The sequence below is a fragment of the Arachis ipaensis genome, chromosome B02, assembly GCF_000816755.2.
Source record: "Arachis ipaensis cultivar K30076 chromosome B02, Araip1.1, whole genome shotgun sequence".
Lineage (NCBI taxonomy): Eukaryota > Viridiplantae > Streptophyta > Magnoliopsida > Fabales > Fabaceae > Arachis > Arachis ipaensis.
This window is the reverse complement of record NC_029786.2, coordinates 21,151,090-21,170,307: the sequence shown is the minus strand read 5'-3', so window position 1 is coordinate 21,170,307 and position 19,218 is coordinate 21,151,090.

Below are 19,218 nucleotides of genomic sequence, written 5' to 3'. Positions count from 1 at the left end.
ATGCATTGTGAAATGGTCATGGTCCATGGTATCTTGGAGGGTGTTGTTGTCTAAAGGGTTGATCAGATCCTCGTGGCTCCTTCCATCTTTGATTATTCCGACCTTAATGCATGTTCCTGTTATAACTTCCATTCCTTTCAATAACATTAGAACCAAACTTAAAACCAGATGGGTGAGAATTTATAGTAGTAATTAAAGACAAAAATTAATAAAAATTAATGAAAATAAACTCTTAAAACTAGAAACACTAACAACAATATAAGATATAAATTTGAAAAATGTTTAAATTTTGAAAAGGTTTGATTTTTAAAATTTTAAATTTAAATTTTGAATTTTGGAATTTAAATATTGAAATTTGAAATTTGATTTTGAAATAAGATAAGATAAGATTTTGAAAAAGATATGATTTTTGAAAAAAGATTTGAATTTTGAAATTTAAAACTAAGAAAAGATAAGATAAAAAAATTTAAAAATAAAAATATGATTTTTTTTTCTTCGAAAAAAATTAATTTAAAAGTAAATATTTACAATAACCAATAATAAGGCACACATTTGCAATTTCCCAGCAACGGCGCCATTTTGACGAACTGAAGATTGATGGTTTAGAATTTACAATAAATTCTCGTTGCAAGTATAGTTTCTAAACTAAGCAATCATCCTTTCATGCAAAAGTTTGGTTGTCATAAGTAACAAAACCCAATAAAATTTATAACTAAAGTATTTAAACCTCGGGTCGTCTTTCAAGGAATTGCAGGGAGGTGTTCTTATTATTGGTTATGCGTCTTGTAAATTGGGGGGTTTTGGAGTTTGGGCAATGGGCACAGATATAATTATAAATTAAAGCAATAAAAATAAATAAGAGATTTTATATAATTAAATTAAAAGCCTTGACCCGGAGAAGATTAATCGGAAGTTCTATCCTCATTGGATTTCTCAAGATTAACAGTAATAGGTTGTTGTTTCTACTTGGTTATCCTTTACTAAATAAAGGAAAATTAAGTTGGGAGCCAACTTCTGTTCACAAGTCCTAATCCTCTCCCTTGGGAAGGATTAGCGTAGTAACTAGAGTGCTAGCCAACAACTTCCAGTTACCAATTAATTATTGAGTATTCCAACTCAAGGGTCTCCAAATAATAATCAACTCCAAAATCAAGTTGGGAGTCTACTCAGTTAATATGAATGCCATTTTCATAAATCATAAAAGAAGTAAAAAGGGAATATGGTAATTAAAATTCAATTGGAAACAATTAAACAAATAATAGATTTAAATGGAAAAATATTATGGAATAAATGTAGAATATAAGAATCTTAAATTAAAAGAACATTGAACCTGGAAATTGAGAAGAAGAAATCCTAATCCTAAAATCTAAGAGAGAGGAGAGAGCCTCTCTCTCTAGAAAACTACATCTAAAACCTAAAATTATGTGAATATGAGTTAATGATTCATGAATGAATGGATTTTCCCGCTTTATACCCTCTAATCTGTGTTTTCTGGGGCGAAAACTGGGTAAAAAACAGCCCAGAAATTGCTGGAGAAGAAATCTGCCACGCTAGTTTTTCGTCACTGCAACGCGTCCGCGTGGAGCATGCGTTCACGTCACCTAGATGTATGGCCACTATAGCAAATTATATATCAAATCGAATTCCCGGATGTTAGTTTTCCAACGCAACTAAAACCGCCTCATTTGGACCTCTGTAGCTCGAGTTATGACCGTTTTAGTGCGAGAGGGTCAGGCTAACAGCTTAGCAATTTCTTCAACTTCTTGTATTCCTTCCATTTTTGTATGCTTCCTTTCCACCTCTAAGCCATTCCTGTCCTGTAATCCCTGAAATCACTTAACGCACATATCACGGCATCAAATGGTACAAAGAGATGATTAAGATTAATAAAATTAAGGTCAAAGAAATATGTTTTCAATCATAGCACAAAATCAGGAAGGAAAAAGTAAAACCATGCAATTTATATGAATAAGTGGGAAAGGACTTGATAAAACCACTCAATTAAACACAAGATAAACCATAAAATAGTGGTTTATCAGAGATCAATTGCGGGAGAAGTCTCATCCTTATGTACGACCTTCATGGCAACAACTTCCTCCGCTCCTCTATGAACACAATTCACCCCATAATGCATACCAATCCTATGGATATGGTGGACCTCCTTATGGTAATGAACCTCAACCACCATATGCCTATGAACTACCTCCTCAACGTTGTCCTCAATGTTGTCCTCAAACACAACACTCACAAGCCCCATTTTACCACAAAACACCTCCATATGATTCTAATCCATATCCACCACCATATCACCAACCTTATGTGCCTCAAGAACAACTATATGAGCTATATGAACTATACTTAGAACTACCACCATTCCAACACAAATACTCCGAGGAATCCATTGAATCATTAGTTTCGATGTTCTCCATAAAAAAAAATTTTGTGCTGCAGAAAAGGAGAAATAATGACGTATGTGCACGATTTTTTTGTTGGATTTGTTAAACTTGTTGTTCTAAGCTGCAGAACTCTTGGGAATAAAGAAAAGAGTGATTGAAGATTCGAAAGATGAGAAAGTAATGATGAAAGAAAATAATGTTATACTTAATGAAAAAAAGCACATGCGTACAATGACTAGTGATGCTATTTATATTCTAATTCCCTAGTGGAAGGATTTTTTATTTTAAATAAATAAAAGAAATACATTAATTCCCTAAATACATAGGGATAGAAAGGTAGACAAAAATGTGCAGGGCCACTTCAGGGGAAGCACCCGCGAATTGCGTCTGACATGGCAGACTGAAGGATTGACCACCCAATCCATTGCTGGCGACCACGAATTGGAGGAAGTCATGGATGGCGCTTGCAAAGTGGCCTATTTCAGATGCAGCAGCAGCAAAATGGAGCAACTCATTAGCGGTGCCCATGAATTGGGCAACTCGTAAACAAGAAAATAAATATTTTAAATCATTCTAGGTATAATTGTATAAACTTCTCCTTCATAACTCTGTTTATTACCCTTGTTTTCCATTGTATCTTCTTCTTTTTGGCACTTCACATATGGTTCAAATATGGTTGTGCTTCCAGTTCTAGTTAACTTGAATTTTGACTTTTGTACCAAAATTTGTGGGTGCAAAGGTTCTTTTAATTTGATCCTTATATGTATTCCTGTTTGATTGTTACTACTTGCTACTCAATATATCTTTCTGTTTGCATTCTATATTGGTGGCATTGTTGCCCTATCTTTTTTCCTTCCTAAATGCCTCACAGTTTTTCCCATCTCTGTTTGTGTATATTCCACACCAGGATAAACTTTGTAAAGCAAACACATTGGAAAGAGCACAACCGATAATTGATGTTGTTTTATTTTTGTTTGAGGTATGAATCAGCACGGGAAAAAGTGACAGCTGACCAATACAAATAGCAACTATTCCTGCACAGCTTTCGGTGCAAACTTAAAAGCATCTCAGTCTTTCAATTTAGAGGTTATTAATTTAGGTCAGTGCAACCAGGCTGTAGCAACAATTAAGTGCAACCAATGAGTTGGTCACCATTTCTTGTTTGCCCCACCTGATGTGTCATTTCGTGGGCACCGGCTACAAAATGGCCACTCCTGCCCATTTTGATAGCGCCAAGTGAGAAGTGGTTCTGCCATGTCAGATCCAATTCGCAGGCACTCCCCCTAAAATGAAAGCTTAATCCATTTCATGGGTGCCTCCCCTGAAGTGGCACTGCGTATTTTCGTCTTCCTTTCTATCCTTGCGTATTCTGAAAATTAATGTATTTTTTATTTATTTAAATAAAAAAGAAGCTAGGTGTGTACATATTATACATGCCTAGCTTATCACATAACTGTTCAAAAAGTTTTGGAGTGAGGGATTTGGTTAGCAAATCTGCAATCTGTTCTCTTGATGGAATAGATAGCAACTTCAAGGTTCCATCCTGCACTTTCTCTCTGACTTTATGATAGTCAATCTCTATGTGTTTTGTTCTTTTATGAAACACAGGATTAGTAGCTATATGCCGAGTTGATTGACTGTCACAAAATAAGGTCATAGGCTATTGTTGTTTGATATCGAAGCTGTCCAGGACATAAGTTATCCAGATTCCTTCACATGTTGCTGACGTCATCGCTCTATATTCAGCTTCAAAGGATGAGCGTGCAACTGTGTGTTGTTTTTTGCTTTTCCATGAAATAAAGGAGTTTTTGAGAAAGAAACAATAACCTAAAACTGAGCAGCGTCTATCTGAACAAGTGCCCCAATCGGAGTTCGAAAAACCTCTAAGGGTGAAGGCACATTGAGTTTCAAACAGCAACCCTTTTACTGGTGCTTGCTTCAAGTACTTAAGTATGTGAAGTGCTGCCTTGAAGTGCTCATCTGTAGTACAGTCCAGGAATTGGCTTAGCTTGCTAATAGCAAAGCTAATGTCTAGTCTGGTATTAGTAAGATAAATTAATCTGCCAATAAGTCTTCGATATGGTTTTGAATCCTCCAAAGGTGTGCTAGATGACTTTGACAGCTGAATAGAGTAATTCATAGGAGTACTTGCTCGTTTAGCATCCAAAAGTTCATACTCTTTCAATAAATCAATGGTGTATTTCCTTTGATATAAATTTATGCCTTTCTTACTTCATGCGACTTCCATCTCGAGAAAAAAATTTAATTCTCCTAAGTCTTTTATCTTGAACAAGTGATCTAGCATCTTCTTGACATTCTAAATTTCTTCAAAATCATCTCCCACGAGGACTAGATCATCAACATATACCAAAATTAATGTGAATCCCATTTTGGTTGTCTTGGTAAACAGCGAGTGATCTGCTTTAGATTGAATATATCCATAGCTAATGAGGACTGAGCATAGCTTAGAGTTTCATTGGTGACTTGCTTACTTGAGACCATATAAAGAATGTTGAAGCTTGCAAATTGATCCTGGTGGCAACTTCATATAGACCTCTTCAGGTAAGTCGTCATGTAAAAATGTTGTATTAATGTCTAACTCTTGTAGATACCATTGCTTGCTGGCTGCAATTGCTAGAAGAACACATAAGATTGTCATTTTAATCACAGGACTGGATGTGTTAAAATAATCATACCCTTATGTTTGAGTGAAACTTTTTGCTACAAGCCTTGCCTTATGCCTCTCAATTGTCCTGTCTGATTTATATTTTATTTTGAAAACTCATTTGCACCCGATCGCTTTCTTTCCTTGAGACAAAGTTGTAATCTTCCATGTTTTGCTGTCTTCGAAGGCTTGTAATTCAGATTTAATGGCTTCCCTCCAGTAATCATGAATAATTGCATGCTCATAAGTTACTGGTTATGGATTAGTAGAGATTATGATGGACAACGCCTTGTGCTTCTCAAATATAGAGCTGTAATTGACATAATCTGAGATGGAATATCTCTTGAAGGAGGGGGATTGGTCATGTGTTGCAGAGGAGTTGGTATGCATACAATGATAGTCATTGAGGTATTGAGGTCTATGTTGTTTTCTTGTTGATCTTTTTGGAGAAGTGGTGTTACCGATGATAGATTGTGTATTAGTGGTGTGTGTGTCATTGTTATTAAAAGTAAGATTGTGTTGGTTATCTGGTGCACAAAATTGTGATCTCTAAAACGGCGCCAACAACTTGGTACGCACGAATGTAATCTCAACTCTTTGTCACAACTTCGCACAACTAACCAGCAAGTGCACTGGATCGTCCAAGTAATAAACCTTACGTGAGTAAGGGTCGATCCCACGGAGATTGTCAGCTTGAAGCAAGCTATGGTCATCTTGTAAATCTCAGTCAGGCGGATTCAAATGTTCATGAGTTTGATGTGGTAAAATATAATTAAAACAGAAAATAAGATAGAGATACTTATGTAATTCATTGGGGGATCACCGTTGTCAATGGCTACCATCCGTCCTCTCAGTGAAAATGGTCCAAATGTGCTCTCACCGCACGGCTAATCATCTGTCGGTTCTCGATCATATTGAAATAGGATCCATTGATCCTTTTGCGTCTGTCACTACGCCCAACACTCGCGAGTTTGAAGCTCGTCACAGTCATCCCTTTCCAGATCCTACTCGGAATACCACAGACAAGGTTTAGACTTTCCAGATCTCAGGAATGGCCGCCAATAATTCTAGCCTATACCACGAAGGTTTTAATCTTAGATTAAAAACCCAAGAGATACACATTCAAGCTTGTTTGCATGTAGAACGGAAGTGGTTGTCAAGCACGCGTTCATAGGTGAGAATGGTGATGAGTGTCACATAATCATCATATTCATCATGTTCTTGTGTGTGAATGAATATCTTAGAGAAGAAATAGGCTTGAGTTGAATAGAAAAACAATAGTACTTTGCATTAATTCATGAGGAACAGCAGAGCTCCACACCTTAATCTATGGGGTGTAGAAACTCCACCGTTGAAAATACAAAAGTAACGAAGGTCCAGGCATGGCCGAATGGCCAGCCCCCATAAAGGTCTAAGATAGCATAAGACTAATCAAAGATATATTGTGTCCTTAAAATACAATAGCAAAAGGTCCTATTTATAGAGAACTAGTAACCTAGGGTTTACAGAAATGAGTAAATGATGCAGAAATCCACTTCCGGGGCCCACTTGGTGTGTGCTTGGGCTGAGCATTGAAGCTTTCACATGAAGAAACTTTTCTTGGAGTTAAACGCCAGATTTGGTGCCAGTTTGGGCATTTAACTCCAGCTTTTATGCCAGTTCTGGCGTTTTGACGCCAGAATTTTTATGCTGACTTAGAACGCCGGTTTGGGCCATCAAATCTCGAGCAAAGTATGGACTATTATATATTGCTGGAAAGCCCAGGATGTCTACTTTCCAACGCAATTGAGAGTGCACCAATTAGAGTTCTGTAGCTCCAGAAAATCCACTTCGAGTGCAGGGATGTCAGAATCCAACAGCATCTGCAGTCCTTTTTCAGCCTCTGAATCAGATTTTTGCTCAGGTCCCTCAATTTCAGCCAGAAAATATCTGAAATCACAGAAAAATACACAAACTCATAGTAAAGTCCAGAAATGTGAATTTTGAATAAAAACTAATAAAAATATACTAAAAAGTAATTAAAACATATTGAAAACTACCTAAAAACAATGCCAAAAGCGTATAAATTATCCGCTCATCATTATCTAAAAGTGCTGGTGCAATGAATTGTGTGTGTGGAATCAGATGAGAGGGGAATAGGAGGTGAAAGTGTAGTGTCAAGCATGTAAGGGTTATGCACATTAAATTCTTGTATGTCATAGGAAGATGAATGATGAGATGTATGCACATACTTGTTATTATTGAGAGTTATATGATGTGATGTTGAATATGGAAAAAAATTTTCATAAAAAATAACATTTCTAGAAATAGAGAATTGTTTACTTTCAATATCCATGAGCAAATAGCCTTTGGTTCCACAATGGAAGCCAAGAAATATGCATTTCTTTGCTCTTTTTTCTAATTTTGTTCTATGTGCAACTAGAGTAGAAGCTAAAACTAAGCAACTAAAAATCTTGAAATGTTGAATGTCAGGTAATTTATTATATAGAATTTGATATGAAAATTTTATATGATTAGTGGAGCTTGGTACTCTATTTAAGATGTGCACAGCATGGGCTGTGGCATGTTTCCAAAAAATCTTTGGCAAATTGGCCTTAAACAGGAGTGTTCTAGCCATATTCAGAATGTCTTAATATTTTCTCTCCACCATCCCATTTTTTGAAGTGTCTCAACACATGAGGTTTGGTGGAGGATCCCATGTGTTTGATGAAAATAGAGTATTCTGAATTCAATCCCATTATCAGTCCTAATGCATTTGACAGTAGTATGAAATTGCACTTTAATAAATTGCACAACAAGTTGGACAAGCAAAGAAGTCTCACTTTTATTTTCCATGAAGAAAATCCATGTGAACCTACTTAGATCATTAACAATGATAAAAAAATATTTGTGACCAGCAAAGGATGGGGTAGAAATAGGACCTCAGATATCCATGTGAACAATGTCAAAAACCTTTTTTGATTGAGAATGACTCAAAAGAAAAGGTAAACATTTTTGTTTGGCATAATGATATGGTTTACATGGAATATCATTAGATGGATAGACAATGAAAGGATAATATTTTTTCATTTCTTGTAATTTATTATCGGATATGTGACCTATCCTATAATGCCAGATTTCAGAATCTGTAGAATTAGTAGTGACAGCTGCAACCTTAGAATTGTTGGTAATGGAGGTAGTTTTATTTGGTGTAGCACTATCAAGTATGCCCAATCATCTTAAAAAAATGGATGTCTTGGACCTCACAATGTGTTTTTGAACAGAAATTTACAAGATAGCAAATTAGTTGCCTTAGAAACAGAAATAAGATTGAATTTAACGAATGGTACATATAGAACATTAGTTAAGGTCCAATTTTTGGATAAAATGATGGTGCCACAAATTGAAGTTATGGTTTCAGTCCCATTTGGGCATTTTATCAAAATTGGATCAATTGTTTGATGTGACTGAAAGGCAGTTAAGAAAAAAGTGACATGGACAGTGGCACCTGTGTCCATGATCCAATCATTGGAATTAAAGAAAATATGATAAATGGACAAAATGTAGTGTATACCTGCTGAGGGTGCAATTACAGTGTTGATTGCTTGAGTTTGAAGGGAAGTATGAGGAAGATCATTGCCTTGCTGATGGAAGAGAGCAAGGAGAGCCTTTTTTTTTATCTTCAGTGAATAAAGCACAAGACTTTGAGTTTCTTGATTGTTGTTTTAGTGTAATACAGGATTCTGGTTGTCCTCACAAGGTCTTTCATCAGCTATAAAATTGTTGACATTTGCAGAAGCAAATCTGCATTAGTGAGGAAAAAAACCATATTTATGATAGCAAGTGTCAATAGTGTGGTCAGTTTTGCCACAATGAGAACTACTTCTCACAGGTCCTCTGCCTCCTCCATTTCTTCCTCTATTGCCACGGCCACTTGTGCCTCTTCCTCCGTGAGTTGATGTGTTGAAGGTCGGAGTGGAGTCTTTGTTTGATCCAGTAGAACTGTTGCCATTGATAGCATTAATTAAGATCTTTTCTTCTTGATTGTCCAATCCTTGTAGTTGTCGTTCTTGTTGCAAGAGTAAACAGTAAATTGAATTGACATTGGGAAGGGTGTCATTAACATAATTTGGGATGTTACTGTAGTGTATTGATCATTGATGCCCCTGAGAAGTTGAATTGCATGCTCTTGTTCTCTATATTCACACATAACCTTCAATCCACAGGAGTATGGGTCTTGGCAGTTACAAGTTGGGATGGGTTTGAACTCATCTATCTCCTCCTAAATTCCTTTAAGCTTGGTGTAATAGCCTATGATGGAAAGATCTTCTTGTTCAAGGCAAACATCTCTTCTTGGAGATCTGCTATTCGAAATAGATCACCTTGATAAAATATGTGTTTGAGGTCATTCCAAAGATCTGAAGCTATAGGGCATCTTAGCACATTCTGCAAGATCTCCATGCTTAAGGATGAATGAATCGAGGAAACGACAAAAGTATTGCATCTATCCCAAGCTGCAAAATTTGGATTTGTTCTTTTTGACTTAGGAGAGTGCCATCAATGAACCTCAATTTGTTCTTTGATTTGATGGATAACCAAGTAAATGTTGCCCAAGAGTGATAATTGTGAGTTGTCAATGGAGTTTGAGTGAGAATTAAACCTGGAGTTTTGTTTGGTTGGAGATAGTATCGGTTGGCTGGATCTTAAATTGGACTCAATGCTTTTCTTGCTATTTGGGATTGAAACATTATTAACTGGTTCATCAATCTTGTTAAAGTTTGCAGATCTGGAACTGAAAAATTCTTATTTGAATTTTAATTTGGGGGATCAATCGGATCAATTACTCCTTCTTCTCTATCCGCCATTGTTGCTTGCAAGGAGAGGAGTAAAGTTCTTGAATTCACTTGTTGATTCAACAATATGCAATTTCTCCACGCTTCACCGCACCATGTTAAACTTGTTGTTCTAAATTGCAGAACTCTTGAGAATAAAGAAGAGAGTAATTCAAAATTCGAGAGATGAGAAAGTAATGATGAAAGAAAACAATGTTACACTTAATGAAGAAAAGCACACGCGTAAAATGACCAATTATGCTATTTATATTATAATTCCCTAATGGAATATATAGAAAATAGAATAACTATTTAATTCCTAATGAACTTCATCATCGGTCAATACTTATAATTGGAACGGAGAATTTCGCAATTACAATAATTATATGACCTATATACAATAACTATATACCAACATGGTTTATGCAAGTTAATTGAATTTGATTATAAAAATACTTTTACATGTAATTTTTATATTTAGTAAGTTATTTGTGCATTTAATGTAAAATTTTATTGTAATATTTGAATAACTTTCTACAAAGTATATGTAAAAAAGACAAAAATTAGATTTTTAATTTTTTTAAAACAATATTTTTAGGGAAAAATATGTGATATTAAATAAAAAAAATATACCAATACGATTCAAATCTTAGGAAAATAGGAGCAAGTTCACTGCACCAATAGACAAACTTGTTAATTTCAATGAAGTTTGCCGATGTAGTTGGCGAACTTCAACAAAATCTACAAGTTCGCTGATGCAATGGGCGAATTCGCTCCAATTCCAAAAGAAACGAATTTCAAAAAATAAAGATAAAAAAGTTTTTTTTATTTTTTTCTTGTCAAATATCCAAAATAATTATATCAAAATTCAATTTATAATTTTTTAGAATATATATTTAATGATGGGGTTATTTTATTTACCACATTTTAAAATGTTTTAAACGTATTTTTGCTTTTAATAAAAGGTTGATCTAGTTTACTCATTTACTAATTATGAATAGGGTTTTTTACTTAAATAAATGAAACAAAAACCAAATTTACTAGATTCCCCTAAAACAAATTTCGAAACGTATTTACCCTATTCCTAATATTATATAAATCATCTTAGGGTGATAAGGATTATATAATACGTTAAATATGACAACTTAAGACGATTTATGTATGCATGGCCTAGGGCGAAATAGCCATAAATCGTGCCAGGGTACCCATGGTTACTAGTTGAGTGTAAATCATCCCACTCTAGTAGGATTCACGTGATTTTGGGTTGAAACACAAAGGCCTGCCAAGATTAATGTGCTTTTCGAACCCTAACAACCCTCGCGTGATTTACTTTGTCTTTACTAAACCTAATAGGCCTGCCACGATTTACTTTTAACGTAGTAACCCTGAGGAGGCTAGAACGATTTATGATGATAAAAAATCTATAAATAAACGAGTATGTCATCAACAAATCACACTTGAAGTTTAGTGAGTTTAGGGAGAGATGGCTGAGAGTATATTTTTGTTAGTTCATCACTGAGAAAAGATTGATGAAAACACAAGTGAAGGTGTTGTGTTCTCTAGTAAAAAAGCATATAGGTGTGTTTCTAATTCCATTAATGACTTTGATGGAATTACATAGTAGTATATTACAGAAGGCAGGAAAGTGTGGCAAAAAACATGTGAAACAATTACCTTTTTGTATTTCTATATCACTAAGGCAAGGTATTGTTAAGTTTGGAAAGTACGAGATGCTTGGCGATGAGGACATGTGAGTTATATTCCACAATTAAGCAAGATTTTCTGACTTGGGCGCTATGGAGTTGTTTGCCAGAATGGTTGATGTAGAGGGTAGCTCTGGTGGATCCGCTCTGAATATGCTAACTAGCATCATAGAAGGAAGTTCCAGCTGGAAACCAGTGACTCCTTTTATTTCATCCCCATCATTTGTGGCTGATTTGTCTATTCTGACAGATGACTTGGGTGATGGGCGTATCTTTGGACAGCTCGCAGTTGCAATGGGAGCAGCACCTGTAGTAGATGGTGCACCGACATTCATGGAGGTAAGAGAGAGAGATTCATTTGCGAAGGCTATAGCGACGATGGGTCGAATTCAGAGCCACCAGTTATTGGTGATGATAGTGATGGCGAGGAAGACACCACACGTGCCAGGGGAGCACAAACCCATGCAAGCACTCAGACACAGCAGTACCCTCAACACTTTTCAACTTTGGACCTTGATGCAGTGAACCAGCCTACATTTTCAGATCAGCAGCACCCTACTATTCAGGAGGCAGGCCTAGTATGATTGGCATGGACGAGTTTGAAATTGGACAACAGTTCGAAACCAAAGAAGAAGCTGTACTGACAGTCAAGAGTTATAATATTCGTCGTGGTGTAGAATATAAAGTGTTTGAGTCTGACCAATTGAACCATTATGGAAAGTGTGTGCAGTTTGGGAATGGATGTAACTGGCTGATACGCGTGACTACGAGGCAAAGGAAAGGCTATTGGGAAGTTAGAAAGTACAACGGACTGCACACATATCTAGCAACTAAGATATCGACGGATCATAGGCAGTTCGATTATCATGTTATCTGTGCTTCAATTCTATCGTTGGTCATGGCGGATGCATCAGTCTCCATTAAGGTATTACAGAATGCGGTATTGTTAAAGTTTGGTTTCAAGCCCAACTACAGGAAGGTTTGGATCAAGTTTCGGAAAGCTGGACCGGTCATCAAACCGCTCTAGCTACTGGTTCACTGGTCCAACTGGTGGTTCAACCAGAAGAACCATTTTAGAATAAAATAATAAATAAATTATAAATAAATACCATAAAATATAATTATAGTTTAATATAAATCTTAAATATCTTTCAAATTTAAAACATTACATGAAATGTCATCAACCAAATCCATATGATCTTATCAAAATACAATATCAAAAGTTAAATAGTGAAAAGAAATATCTAAATATCATAAAGATTTATCAATCATCAAAATCTGCAAGAACTTGTTGCAGATTTGCGTCGGTGGGGCCATCTTCACCTTCATTTCCACCCTCTTGAGCAGATGAATCAAGAGATGCAGCATAAAACCACTACTACCACCGCCGTATAAATCAGCATCAATATCACCTAATAAAATATGCATGTTATCATGAATTCATTATATTAAAAACTAACAACATTCTAATAAATCATAAGAAAATAAACTATAATACTCATGCAATAAGTCATCCACATTACTAGGAAAATCAGCCTCTTTCTCTACATCCTCTTCCGTCACCCAAAAGTCAACTAAATTGATGCTTTCATAATCAATTGGATCATATTGTATCTTTTCCTTTCTTTTTTCTTTTTTCTTCCTAAAAAATTAAACACAATATATGAAAAATTGATATACATTTATTATCATAAAGATTATATATGAAATAATATGATATTGCACAAAACATATATTACCTAGATTTAAGACACAAATTATTAGTGACATAAACAATGTCATTTAGTCTGTCATGCTCCAACCTATTTCTTCTTTTTGTATGAATCTGTTCAAAAAGACTCCAATTTTTCTCACACCCAGAAGAAGTAGATGCTTGGCTAAGAATGCGAACAACTATCTTTTGTAAACATGGAGCAGAACTACCGAACAACCTCCACTATTCATCTACCAATTATAAAACCATAACATATTAGTAGATATCAATTAAAAGAGTGAAAGCATAAAATAATAGCTATTAAACAAATATTCTTACCAGACTTAAGTTTTGTTGCAGCTCGAATAACTTCTGGTCTATCGAAGCTTTCCTTCCGGTCTCTATATAAATGTATTTCTTTCATTGCTTCAACTGAATCCAAATTGTTACACTTGCAATACAAGGTAACAAGATCAAGTAAACCTCACATAACATCAGGTGATTCTTTATAATTTTCACCAAAAAAGAAAGTAGGATTTAGGAAGTAAGCTGAAGCATGAATATCTTTTTTTAAATGCTTGTCCCATCTTAAGTTGATAATATATGTGTATGGCTTATATGCAATCTTTTTTTGCTTAAACATATTTTTAATTGCATCTTCTGCCCTTAGCATTCTGTCGTATACACATCCCAAAGATGGCTTATCATCAGCATCAATAATCTTCAGCAATTTAATCAAAGGGCCCACAATTTTACATACAGTAAAACAATATCCCAAAACTTGCTATCCAAAATAATAGCACTCATAGTCCTACCATTAGCACTGCTTCCTAATTTGTGACCAGTAAAAAATGAATCTACAACCAATGCTTACAAATCCGATTTCTGATCAAAGATGCTCTTTAATGTGATAAAGACAGTTGTAAAACAAGTTGCACCAGGGCGTACAATTTTTTTTCAAGTAGGTCTTTTTCTAAGCCAAGATAAAAAAAACTATATGATTATAGACAAATACTGTAATCTTTGAAGCACGTGATGCAAGATTAGAAATATACGCCATACTGCTTATATCTTTCAGAATAAGATTAAGGCAATGAGCAGCACATGGTGACCAATAGATATTCTCATATTTCTGATTGATAAGCCTACCAGCAGCAACATAATTGGCTGCATTATCAGTAACAACATACACAATATCATTAGGGCGAATCCATTCAATCACCTCAGAAAACAAGTGACACAACATTGAAACATTTTTTTTACCATACTTGAAGCATCTATAGATTTCACAAAGCACAAACTTCTAGAACAATACACCAAGAAATTAATCAATGTTCTTTGTCTTTGATCTGTCCAACTAGCATTTGACATTCTCTTTTATGATCAACCAACAAGTGAATCCTTAATTTATCATAAGAAGGACCCTTATAACTAGGTCCAATACCAGCAACACCATCTAACAAATCTTGAAAACATGGCGACATCACTGCATTAAAGGGAATTCTACAATCCAAAAGCCACCTTGCAAACTGTTTATCAACCTCGTGTATTGCCTCTTTATTTTGCAAAACACTTTTAAGGCTTGGTTGAGCATCTGGAGTTGTTCTTGGTGCAAACATACGAGGAATCACTTTGGCTTTCTTTTTTGGATCGCCTCCAACCACTTGCTGACTCGAAGTGCGCTGCTGTTCTTCTTGACCTACTGCTTCATAAATTGTATCATTTATCTCATCACTACCCTCTTCACTGAAACTTACTTTTCTTTTGTTTTTGTTGCTCTAAATTTCTTTCAATAAGCTTTCCATCTATTTTTCCACATCATACGGAACTTTAAGATACTTTTTCATGTCTCCAGTAATCTTTGCCAAATATTTCTTCACTCTGAGAATTCCACCTCCATTAAAAACTTGTAGACAAAACAAGCATTGATATTGTGGTCTTCCATTCACTACTTGTAAAGCAACATATTTCCAAGCTAAATCTGTTTTTCTTTGTAAATTAGAAGAACCTTGCGACTGACTATTGTTAGAACTAGGAGGATTAGGATTAGCAGCATCATTCGAATTAGGAGAATTGGCAGGTGAATTATTACTAACAGATGCATTGTTATTAGCAACTGCTTCTTGATTAATACTTTTGTCCATAACTGGAATCAATAAATTATAATCAACATTAAAAATATTAGCAGTACAACTAGAAATAATCACTCCTAAATTAATTCAAAACAGCAGCATAACAAATAATCACCCCTAAATTAATTCAAAACAGTAGCATAACAAATAATCACCCCTAAATTAATTCACAACAACAGCATAACAATAACAGCAGCATAACAAATCACTAATCACAAATTTCAAATACAAAACACTGATCACAGATTACTTAATTTCAGATTTAGAAATCACAAAATCACAGTGCCATAACAAAACAGCAGCATAACGACAATAACAGTGTAACACCCTACCACACAGAGCTTTACGCTTAAGCCATAAAACAGAGGTAGCGTGGTATTACGACCTCTAAAATAAAATATATACATAATAATATTGAAAAGGATACAGTATACAAGGAGCCTTGAAAAATGGATAAAGCAAAAACGCAAAATAAAAAAAAAACACAACGCTCGGAAAATGAGATTACTTGCGTGTGAAGAAATCTAAAGCTCATCATCAATATAACTAAATAGAAAATAGGTATAGGAGGTCAAAAGTACAAAATAACAAGCTCCTACCTCAGCCTGCGAAGTTAAGACTAGCCAGAGGATAATTACATACATAGATACATAGCCCGAAGCCCAAAAATACGTACATATAATCCTATTTCTCCATAAACCTCTAAGAGGTACAAAAGTAAAGCAGTAATATACACATGAGGAGAGTCTAATACATATACATATCAAAATATCAAAAGTAAGCCCCAAAATGAAACCACTTCGCTGTAGAACTCCAGACGTCTAGCGAGGTGCATCTCGACCTGCATATGAAAAACAACAACATAGTATGGAATGAGAACCGGAGGTTCTCAGTATGATAAAGGTGCCACGCATAAGATATAAGGTCCTGGGAATGCCGGAGGCAATCCTGGATCACTGACACTCAGATTATAAAGCTTAAAGAAACTAAGACAGAAAACATAAATCAGGGTAGTTCTCTAAGACTTTCTAAACTTAACCATATCCTTAAATCTAACTAAAACTTAACTAGAACCCTAAATATCTCCGCCTTTCCTCCATTTCTCCATCTCCAGTGAAGTTACAAAGACAACCAAGCAGATAATACTAAACACATGTAGAATACAAGTAATACAGATAGCAAATACAACAAATAGCATATTATAATCACTCAGGCAATCCCAATTAATGCACAATCAAACAAAGCACACATATGCATATGATGAATGTCTATCCTACTGGCTGTGAGCTCACGTGTCGGTTATTTTTCCAGAACCCGACACATCTGGTAGCTAACCTAGACATTGGTCTCTAGGTTGCGCATCTCCAGGAGGATCATAAACGAAGGAGAGTTCTTTTTCACCTTCTCCTGGAGGTTTCACGAATGAGAGTGCCTTTCCACATCGAAGGAGTGTGCCTTTCTACCTTGCAACCAGAGAAGAATGTGGGGAAAACAATACGAAGGAGAGTGTCTTTCCACCTTCCCCACATCCCCATCAAGACAAGAGAGGGAACTTCCGTCCTTAACTTGCCATCCGAAAACATTTTCAAGTTAACGCGCAAGCGGGTTCGCACCCAAACCTTGCCATCTCGACCAAAGCGACCATTCCAGTCATCGCTAGTCTCAACATTCACTCCTAAATCCTAATTCAATCACATCTTCGCACTTTTCATTCTTAATTTTCATTTTCCAAGTTTACTTTACCTCCAAGTTACCACCATTTCCTAGTTTCATCCTATTACTAGGCCTAATACTGAGATATAGGGGTAAAAGAGTGAAAATAGAGGTTTAGAAGTTTAAATTCATGTTTAAAATGCAAAAATCTCATTTGCTGAAAACATGGATAACGCGTACGCGTGGGAGTGCATTTCTGAAAGGTCACGCATACACGAGATATCCAACCCAAAAAGGTTGGTTGCGTCGTGTGCAGATGATCGCGTATGCGAGTTATGCAGAACAGCAAAAATGCTGAATGCTGCAGAATTTTCAGCTTTGCACTCCAAACTTCTGACACGCATAACTTTTTTGTTTTAAAATATTTTTCGTTCGTTCTTCGAAGGCGTAAACTTCACGGACCCAATTTTCATTTGAAATAAGTTTGAAATAATTTGGAGGTCCGGAAGCCAAGTTATGGATCACCGAAGTTCGGCTAAAAATCAGTTTTTCACAAACACCTTAAAACTCAATTTTCATTACAAACCAAACTCAAATCCCACTTCTTATACATATATTCAGCTTAACAACATATTATAACACACCCACACAGCACTAAAACTCCCACTTCATACCACATTCATTTATGCTTCAATATATCACAATTTCACGCATAAATATCTCATTTTTAAACCAACAAGATTCCCATCCACTTACTCAATATATATTCATATCATCATGTTGTTCATCATTAACTCATCACTTAACCTCCTATAAACCACAATCATCCAACAAATACTCAATTTTTATCAAAATCATCATTAAGGGTGCTAAGCATCAAACATATTCTTGTATTCCAACCTATCCTATGGTCATCTAGCATAAGTTTTCACAGAATATTACATATTAAATACGTGAAACCTAAACCATACATTAGTCAATTTCTATGTATTAACCAAGGCAACCTTCAAGGCAAGCTCATAAGCCTTCCTCACCATAATTCAGCTTCCCAAGCTTCCAATCAAGCTTCCAATGCCCACAAATCAAACTCCAATATATATATATATATATACCTAAATTCACATTACCACACATGCATATATCCAAGACTTAATACCCAATACACAAATTCAAGGAATTAGCTAGAGTCTATGATCCTCACCTTATCCAAGCGTCATATAAGCAAGAGTAAATGTTTTCCTCAAGCTAATCGGGTCCTATAACATCAAAGAAGCAAAATCTCACCACCACTCCAATAATTTTCGAAAATCAAAAGGGGTAGAACAACTAGAGTGAAAGTGAGGCTTACCAATAAAATTATTCCGATAGATTCGTAGAGCTCGACGCGGTGGTCACGTGGCTGCAAACGGTGCGGCGATCGGAGCTCAGAGTGGAGAGATATGGTGGTTTAAAATGGAGGTTAGGGTTTGAAACCCTTCTCTTCCCCTTGGCTATTTCAGCGTCCTTCTTTGCTGAATGGGGAAGAAGGGGCTCTCCCTTCATTAAGTACTGGGCCAATGAGTTGGGCCTTTGGCCCATTTGAGCCCGGTTCGACCGGTTCGGCCCAATCTTAGGCCAAATTCTTTAAAATTAGTGTCAAAATTCTTATTTTAATTTTCTCTATCATGTTAAACTACAAAATTTCATTTTCTATTTTTCTTGAGTAATAATTAATTTATTCACTAATTATTTACTAATCTCTCAGATTTTACAAACAGCATAACAAGTAACAACAACAACAGCATAACAAAAGATGATGGAAGTCACAAATCAGAAAATCAACCTCAAAACCCTAAAACAGAGTAACAGACTCAACAGAAATTAGTAAATCAAAGTCCCAATAACCTTCCACTGACAGTAGGAAGACGACGGCGAGACGACGAAGACACAACGGCGCAGCAGTTGGAGGCCTCGAACAGTGATTTCACCTGGGGAATGGACGATGTGTCGAGCTAGAATGGAATGTCCGGCCGTATGGGATTAGGACAGGGAAAGGAGGAGGCCGCGGAGGCACCGGCAACCATAGACGGCGATGGCGGTTTCATTCAGGGAGCTGGGTTTTTGGTTTGGGAAGGAGCTAGGGCTTGCTGTGTGTTTGTCTTTTGAAGGAGGGGGTGTTTGTGGGG